The following is a 7261-nucleotide window of genomic DNA, read 5'->3' as shown; positions in this document are numbered from 1 at the left end:
TATGCCATCTTTCTGTTTTTTGTATGTCCAATACACCTTTCTACTTGATCAATAAAGTTAATCGTTCATGACATATGTTTAAGACTCGCTGTATTGACTTAATTGTTTTTTTTTGTGTCCCCTCTATAAATTTTGTTTCCGATTAATCTGTTGGCGCTAATGTCTGACATATACAGTATGTACACACACATTTATCATTTTACATGTAATTTCATTTATACACATTACAAAGCTTTTTGTGTATATACTTATAGTTTTCCTGCTCCCTTGTATCCTTTCCTTCTATGACCAGTCTTAGGCTATTTTTGCATCATATTTAGGCATCCATTTAATGTATGTATGTATTAATGGGACATATAAGCTAAACAAATACCAATGACGGATAATACACACTGGCATCTGTCACCATAGAAATCCTTTGCAAAAAATAGTATACAATGAAGATATATATTTTTTTCAATTTATTAATAGTAATTTTATTGGTTATCAAAGAGCTTTGTAGAAACATTACAACACCTATACATAGTAACGTAAGCTGAATAAAGACGTAGATCCATCAAGTTCAACCTTCTTCCCCAAATTGTACGTTTTTTCACTAATTTAACTATAACCCACAATGTTTTGTGTATCGAGGAAATCATGCACAGTCTGACTGCTCTTACTGTAAAAAACCCTTTCCTATTTAGCTGCCGGAATCGCCTTTCTTCCACCTGTAATGAGTGCCGCCTGGTCCTTAGTATGGTCTTTGGAAGGAATAAGCCATGTGCTAGTCCTTTGTACTGACCACACACATATTTATACATGTAAATGAGATCCCCTCTGAGGTGTCATTTTTTCTAAGCTAAACAAGTACAACTTTTCCAACCTCTCATCATATGAGAGGCCTTCCATCCCTTGTAATAATCTAGTTGCCCGCCTTTTAACTGACTCTAACTTCTGAATATCCTTTTTAAAATGTGGAGCCCAAATCTGGATCCCATATTCTAGATGTGGCTTCACCAGTGATTTCTAAAGGGATAGCAATATATTGGGATGACGGGGTTTTATCTCTCTTTTTATACACCATAAAATCTTGTTTGATTTTGCAGCTGCTGCTTGACATTGAGTACTGCTGCTCAGCTTACTTGTAACCAGAATACCCAAATCCTTCTCCTGTTCTGTAGTCCCGAGTATATTCTCATTTAATGTATATGCAGCAATAGGATTAGTCTGTCCTCGGTGCATTACTCTACATTTATCTACATTAAACCTCATCTGCCAAGTGTTTGCCCATTCCGTCATCTTATCCAGATCGTTCTGCAATATTGTAATGTCAAGATCACATTTTAATATCCTACATAGTTTGGTGTCATCAGCAAAAACTAACACTTTACTCTCAATCCCATCCACAAGGTCATTAATAAAGAGGTTAAAAAGAGTTGGTCCTAGCACAGATCCCTGCGGTCCCCACTGCTGACTATGTCCCATTTAGAGAACGTATCATTTATGACCACTCTTTGTTTCCTTTCATTTTGCCAATTTCTTACCCATCTGCATCTAGTTCCCCCAAGTCCTTGTTTCTGTAGCTTCAGTATAAGGCCACAGCCCCACTAACAATATTCAGTCAGTATTTTTTCTCAGGAGTGGGTGATAAATGCAGAATTGGTGACTTGTTTCCATTGTACCTTTTCTCTGATTGTTCCTCACCTGGTTTTGGCTCCCACTCCTGAGAAAAAATACTGACCAAATACTGATAGTGGGGCCGTGACCTAAGGCTGTTATGTGGTACAATATCAAATGCCTTTGTAAACTCCAGATTAGTCACATCAGCTGCATTACCAACATGGTACATATCCCTTTTCCCACCCACCCCCACTAAACAGGAAGAAGTGGAGAAAGAAAGCAAAAAAAGGAATGGATAAAAAAAAAATAGTTAGAGAGGGGGGAGGGCAGGAAGATTTTATTACTTTAATAGATTTGCTATATACCAGTCAGATGCTCCTTTTAGCATAAACACATAAATGCATAGTGCCTCTCTCTTCCAGTCATTGTGGCTCAGGCAGTGAGCAGTCAGGGATCTCTACCCACTGAGTGCTCTGTAATCACATCCACCGCTCCGACATCCATAGAGCAGGATGTCAGTGAGAAAGAAGGGGGAGATTACAGCTCGCTCACAGTGTAGTGACCGCTGACGGCTCACTGCCCGCTGCTGCCCAAGAACAGGAAACAAGCGGCTGCAGGGAGAATACAACTTCATTTTCCCCACTTCCAATTAGATGACCCACGTTGTATAAAACAGCATTTATCTGAAGAATTCTTTTTTTTGCAGAGGTTTCTTTTAAGACTGTAAAACTATAAATCTGTCATACAGTTCCTTCCTAATGATATAATGTGAGCAGTTCTGTTCCTATCTCTGTATATACACTGTGTAATGTGAATGTATTGTGCTCTGGGAACTGTATATGGGGCACAGAGAATGATACTTGCCACACGATGACCAGTAACGGATGATGTAATCCAGTAAATCCAGGAAAAATGAATAAAGGGACAATGGGGGAGGGTACAAATGGGAAGAAATGGGAAAAATGGCAAAACAATGCGCTTCTAAGGCTAAAAACTCTCCAGATGCTCCTTGTACACAAGTCGCTGCCGTCGCTCTCTCCCAACTGTCACCTGAGATACAAATGATAACATTACAGATGTCAGGAGTGACCAGTAACTGCCAATCACCTGCAGTCACATGACCTCCTCACTGCCGCCAGCACATTCCTCTTACATGGGAAACCTTCCAGTAAAGATTTAGCCGCCATTCACCAAGACCGGCCGTTCTCATGCCGGAATGTGCTGGTTTCTGGGCCTTACTCTGACATTTATTGGTTAGACATTGTGCCTGCATGAGCTCCTGGGTCTATTTTTGCCATTTGCAGTAACTTGGGCTAATTCTGAGTTGATGGAGGTTTCCCTTTTGACAAAGAATTATAGCAGAGTCTGAAGATTCATTAAATCCATTACAAAACACTGTGGGCCCGAATCATCATTTGTGATTTATTGGAGTCACTTTATTATTTTACCTTGTGGCTTATGCTGGAGTTTTTTTGCATCAAATTCTTCAAAATGGGGCGCACACAGTCCATGAATTTGAGGTAAAAGCAAAAATGTTTTTTATTGTTGTTTTTAATTGTTTTTTCTCCTTTTCAGCACCAAAACTCACAAATCTTTTGCATCACATTGAAAATTCCTCCAGAAGTCTTACTCCAGGTAGGGACTGGAGAGAGATGCGCCAAAGAATGTGATATTCGGTAAAAGTCGCAATTCATGAAAATTCAAAAGTCGCAATCCAAAACATCTGGAGAAGTAAAGTTGTCAAGAAAAATAAAAAAAAAGACATGAAAAAGAATGACAACATAAAAAGTGGTACAAAATGTATAGCAAATAAGGTGCAAATAGTAAAGCCACTAAAAAGGAGCAGATTACTCCAGAAAAATAGAGAAACGGCAATGATGAATCGGGGCCCATGTAACTTCTGACAAAGACAAGCACTGTTAGGAGGGGGGCTTATTGGAGACAGATCAGCAATCATAGGCAGGGGCGTAACTACAATAGGTGCAGGGGTTGCAATCACACCCAGGCTCTGGAGGCTAGAGGGCCCAAAAAGTCCCTTAGCTCTGTATGAAAAGACCAATACTATTAGAGACTTGGAATAATTGGGGGCCCCGTTGGAGCTTTTGCATTGGGGCCATGAGCTTTAAGTTACGCCACTGATTATAGGAAGTATTGAGAAAGTGCAAGTTCGGCAAAGGTCCCTGAGTGAGTCAAAAAAAGGCCAAGTCATGAGGATCAGTCAGAGGTTTACAGAGGTAACAGCTCTTATTCAGAGAGAAAGCAGGCGGCAGGCAGGGAAGCTCTTAAAGGAAACCTGTGAGGATGAAGAACACTATTCACCTGAAGATACAGGATTATAGTGTCATGAAAGTGCCCGGCTGCTGTACTGAAAGTGCAGCACTTGGGAGAAAATGAACTTTAGTCAGTGTAAGTCCTGAGCATGCTTACATCCTCCACTCATAGTATTGTGGGCGGTGACTGTACCCACAGTAAACTCCAGCTGATTGGTGGAGGTGCTCGGTTGGCTGGGGTTGAGCAGATCTGCAAACACTCTGTCCTGTCCCCCAAGTTCCTTGTGTCAGTATGTTGGGCAGTACAGAGTATGACAGTAAAATGGGTGGGAAGTGGTCTGGACTCTGAAGAACGAAAATGCACAGGGCTGGACAATAGCACTTTAGGGAGTGTTACTTGATCTCAGCAGCTCCAGATCAAGGATGTGACTAGTGATCACTGAATTTTATTGCAGGCCACAAAAGATATCCTACCTTCTAAAGGCTTTTTGCACCCTAGGGCAATGTAACGGGTCTGGTAGGCGGAACCTCTGAGCTACTATACAAGGGGGCGGTCCTTGTAAGGGAGCGGGTGGCGACCAGGGAAGACGGGTAGGCAGTCACAGCAGGTGACCGGGACAGTCTCTGGGTGAACGGGCAGGAGGTCACGGCAAGTGACCGGGACAGTCTCTGGGTAAACGGGCAGGAGGTCACAGCTAGTGACTGGGGCAGTCTCTGGGTGAACGGGCAGGAGGTCACAGCAAGTGACCGGGGAAGTCTCTGGGTGAACGGGCAGGAGGTCACAGCAAGTGACCGGGGCAGTCTCTGGGTGAACGGGCAGGAGGTCACAGCAAGTGACCGGGACAGTCTCTGAGTATAGGGTAGGTACGACCTGTGACGGCTGAGCCTCCAGGTAGGCTAGCAGGCGGATGACAGATGAGTGCTCCCAGGTGAGCAGGCGAGAGTCTCTGGAAAAGCAGGTGGTCACAGCACGTGACGGCAGAGCCTCCAGGTAGGCAGGCAGGCAGGTAGCGGAGGAGCGCTCCCAGGTGAGCGGGCAAGAGTCTCTGGAATAGCAGGTGGTCACAGCACGTGACGGCGGAGCCTCCAGGTAGGCAAGCAGGCAGGTAGCGGAGGAGCGCTCCCAGGTGAGCGGGCAAGAGTCTCTGGAATAGCAGGTGGTCACAGCACGTGACGGCAGAGCCTCCAGGCAGGCTAGCAGGCAGGTAGCAGAGGAGCGCTCCCAGGTGAGCGGGCAAGAGTCTCTGGAATAGCAGGTGGTCACAGCACGTGACGGCGGAGCCTCCAGGCAGGCTAGCAGGCAGGTAGCAGAGGAGCGCTCCCAGGTGAGCGGGCAAGCTGGTCCATAGACAGACTGACAGGAGTAGGAAGGCAGACCGTCGGACCTCAGGCTAGCAAGCAGGTAGCAGGAATATCAGGCAGGAAACAGACAGCAAACTGGCAGGACTCTGGCAGGAATCAGGCAGGTAACTGGCAGGTAACTGGCAACGGGACCTGAGGGCTGAAGCAGAGTAGTGAACAGTGCAACAACATTGCTCGGGCACCTCCATTTTGGAGGAGGTGCCTTATATATGGTGAAGTCCTCCGGCCATTGGCCGGGGACTCCTTAGGACGGCGCGCGCGGCCCCTTTAAGAGGGAGGGAGCGCGCGCGCCCTAAGCACAGTAGCCGGGAAGGAGCGCGCGCTGCCAGCAGAGCGGGAGGGGGACGCCGGGCTCGGAGCAGAGAGGTGAGGGGAACAGCGTCCCTGCCTAGCAGAGGGCAGGGACGCCGATGCTACAGTACCCCCCCCTTTAGGCCCCCCCTTTTTTAGGCCAGACAGAAATTTAGCAAGGATGAGAGGGGCATGGATGTTCTCCCGGGGCTCCCACGTTCTCTCTTCAGGACCAAACCCCTTCCAATCTACTAGAAAAAAGGTCTTCCCTCTTACCCTTTTGGTGGCCAGAATGTTCTCTACCTCAAATTCGTTTTCAGCGGAAACCGGAGCAGGAGGCGTGCCTGTAGACTTGGAAAAAGAGTTAAGTACCACGGGTTTGAGGAGAGATACATGGAAGGAGTTAGGGATCCGCAAGTTGGCCGGGAGTTTCAATTTATAGGCCACCGGGTTGATCTGACTGATGACCTCCAGAGGACCGATGAACCGAGGCCCTAACTTATAGGAAGGAATCTTGAGCCGGACATACTTGGACGAGAGCCAGACCTTATCCCCTGGACAGAATTGAGGAGGATCCAGACGTTTTTTGTCAGCATGTCTTTTCATACGCTCGGATGACAGAAGGAGTGCGGACCGGGTACTCTCCCATGTGGAGGAAAATTTGTTAACAAGAGATTCCGCAGCCGGATTGTCCACCGAGGTGGAGACGGGAAACGGGATCCGAGGATGCTGACCGAAGACTACAAAAAACGGGGATTTGGAGGAAGATTCGCTCTCGTGATTGTTGTACGAGAATTCGACCCATGGCAGGAGATCCACCCAGTCAGAATGGTGGGCATTAACGAAGTGCCGGAGGTAACTGGTCAGGATCTGATTGATCCGCTCCACTTGACCATTAGACTGTGGGTGGTAAGCGGAGAAGTCCAGGGTGACGTCTAGCAATTTACAAGTGGCTCTCCAGAAACGAGAAGTGAACTGTACCCCACGATCCGACACGATGTGACGGGGCAGGCCATGAAGACGGAAGATGTGGCGGATAAAGTCTTTAGCCAGCTCGGGTGCAGACGGGAGGCCTGGCAGGGGAATGAAGTGAGCCATCTTGGAAAAGCGGTCAGCGACCACCCAAATGACCGTACAACCGGCAGAGACGGGAAGATCAGTTATGAAGTCCATCGCTATATGCTGCCAGGGGGCAGCAGGTACTGGCAGAGGAAGGAGGCGACCGGCTGGCAGGTGTTTCGGAACTTTCTTGCGGGCACAGGACACACAGGCAGAAACAAAGTCTATTACATCCTTGCGCAGGTTAGGCCACCAGTAGTGCCGGGAAATAAGCTGGAGGGTCTTTTTCTGACCGGCGTGGCCAGCTAGTTTAGACGAATGACCCCAGTGTAGGATCTTCTCCCGATCAGGTACCGATACGAACGTCTTACCGGGAGGGAGACGATTTAGACTCACGGGAGCCACCTGCATTACTCTGGCGGGATCGATGACATGTTTAGGTTCTTCCTCGAGACCAGATACCAGAAAGGATCGGGACAAGGCGTCTGCTTTGATGTTCTTGTCAGCCGGGCGAAAATGTAGAACAAAATCAAAGCGAGCAAAAAACAAGGACCACCGGGCTTGGCGCGGATTAAGTCTCTGGGCATGCTGGAGATAAGCCAAGTTCTTGTGGTCAGTGTAAATTATTACCGGATGAAGAGCCCCCTCGAGTAGGTAACGCCACTCCTCCAATGCCA

The sequence above is a fragment of the Phyllobates terribilis genome, unplaced genomic scaffold (genome assembly GCF_046119375.1).
Source record: "Phyllobates terribilis strain yellow unplaced genomic scaffold, ASM4611937v1 Scaffold_5__5_contigs__length_657084704, whole genome shotgun sequence".
NCBI classification, from domain to species: domain Eukaryota; kingdom Metazoa; phylum Chordata; class Amphibia; order Anura; family Dendrobatidae; genus Phyllobates; species Phyllobates terribilis.
The sequence above is the reverse complement of the archived record's forward strand: the minus strand, read 5'-3'. Positions refer to the sequence as shown.